Consider the following 2,585-nt stretch of genomic DNA (forward strand, 5'->3'; position numbering starts at 1 on the left):
CTACTTGGGGTTGTACTTGTATATTTCTCTCCCATCACAAGTATGTGTTGTAAATTCTGGAGCGTGCTCATACGTTGACGTGTAATCCTTGTCATACCCTAGCCGATTCCCAAGAAAAACTAGATACTATGGTCCTCTAGTGTTAGATCCTACCTTATATTGGAGCATTGCAAGTGCCTTACAATATCTCACATATACATGTCCAGACATCTCCTTTGCGTTCCAACATATATTCCCATATATGCATGACCCCAGGGAACCTCATCTTCATGCGTTAAAACGTATCTTACAATACATTCGAGGTACTCTTGACTATAGGTTATAGATTCATGCTTCTTTTACTACGAGCCTCATTGCTTACTTTGATGCTAACTGGGGGGGGGGGGGGATACCTACTTTCTCATCGATCGACTACTAGTTACTGTATCTACCTCGGTGACAATCTTATTTCCTGGACATCCAAATGCCAGCCTACCGTAACGCACTCTAGTACCAAGGAACAATACAAAGGCATCACCAATGTTGTTGCGGAGAGATATTGGCTTCACAACTTGCTTCGAGAACTTCATTTTCCATTTGCGAAGGCCACCACTATGTATTGTTATAATGTCTGCCGTCTATCTTTACACCAATCTCGTTCAACATCAACATACCAAACATATTGAGGTTCACATTCACTTTGTTCAAGACAAAGTAGCCACTGGACAAATTTGTGTGCTTCATGTCCCTTCAGCTTATCAGTTTGTTGACATCTTCATGAAAGACTTCCATTGCATTCTTTTCAAATTTTCGATCCAGCTTAAGCGTCCGCAATCGCTCTCCCTTTCAAACTGCAGGGATGTATTAGTGTTTGTTATGTACAACCTAATTATGTATCATTTGGCCTTAGGCTCATGTTTAATTGTGCTATATAAGTATTGTATTATATAAGTATATATGATTGTTAAGATATTATATAAGTATATATGATTGTTAATGAAATCATTCTTAAAAGTGTGTAGATAATTACATATACATGTCAAATCATTAACTCTTTATTTAATTTTTTTAATAGAAATTTGACTACAAAAGAAAACGTTTTTGTTAAATCATGTGTATTATCAAACATAATTTATTCGTATAATTGGTATACATATTTTTTACTCCCTTTTTAACATAATACTAATTTAATTATATTCCCTCCCCCCCCCCCCACTAAATAAATAAATAAATAATAATAATAATAATAATAATAATAATAATAATAATAATAATAATAATAATATTTACGGCCATACTGATGGGCGTTTGCTATAATGACTTTACATAATTTATATATGAGATTGAATTTTACGCGTATATTATTCAATAAAATAAAATTACCTAAATTTTATAGCAAGAATATAAATATGATTTTACATGTTACGTAAATACATATTCTTGCTTCTTATCAATCTTTTAAAGCACGTTTTCATGTCCATACAAACGGACATCTTATTTTCACATGTCTTTTATGTTAAAAGTGACAAAAGTTATTCATATGTAGCAAAAATAATTACAAGTAGTCTAAAGTTGCTAAAAATACGATGAAAATTTGCATTTCCAAAAAACTGTACTTTAGTTTTAAGTAAATAAAAACAATTTACTTCATAAAACATGAACAACATTTAAATTAGCTTAAAGATATATTTAGTAGCAACAAACCAATAAAAGCTATAATTACAATTCTCTTTAAATTAGCATTTTCCCTTAATCATTTTGTAAAAAATTGCCAAAAATTAGTCGGTAGTAAAAAATAATCACTAAAATCGCAGACAAAGCTAACTAGCTTGTTGTTTCATACTTCGCCTGTTGTTTTGTAGTCAAGGCTAGGGGCGTTTTGGCCATTTATGGGTTTTGAGTTTTATTCGAGAAGGTTTCAGGCATGGGTGTGTTGTTAGAAGCGTAGGGTTTCTTGCCATCTCTCCGTGGATATTAAGTTCATCGGAAACGAATCTAGAATGAAGGAGTTATGACACTTTGAAGATTTTGGCAATACCGAACCTTATGGAGAAAAGTTTGCATGGAAGGCCAAGCATGCATTTTTGGAACACGCGTGGGTACGCCCAGCGTTAGCTGGGTTACTCCCAGCGTAATGGAGCAAATGATCGTGGGTGCTGAGAGGCGTACGCCCAGCGTACGCTTAGAGCCTCAAAACCCTATTTTTAGGGTGTACCAATATATAAAGAACATAATGGCTCCAAACCTAGCCTCCTTATCAGCCCCCCTAACTCCACAGAAACCCTAGAACACCCCCAACCCTTCATTGTGTGAGATCTTGACCTTGGGAAGCTTAGTTTGGCGGTTTAAAGCTTGGAAAGGAAAAGAAGAAGAGTGGAAAGGAGGAATCTTGGAGGCCAGAGCTTATAGATCTAGGATAACATTATCATTTGAGACACTCTGAAGGTAAAAAGCTTCCAACTTTCCTCATAGTAGCTTAGATCTAGGTATATGGAGCTTTGGACCTTTTTAGGTCCAAAGATTGGGCCTTTATGCTAAAACATTGTCCTTGAGCTTGGGATTACCACCCTCAGAGCAAAAAGTGTCCCATCAGTAGTACAGTTGTC

The sequence above is a fragment of the Lactuca saligna genome, chromosome 8 (assembly GCF_052625555.1).
Source record: "Lactuca saligna cultivar CGN05327 chromosome 8, ASM5262555v1, whole genome shotgun sequence".
In the NCBI taxonomy this organism is placed as follows: domain Eukaryota; kingdom Viridiplantae; phylum Streptophyta; class Magnoliopsida; order Asterales; family Asteraceae; genus Lactuca; species Lactuca saligna.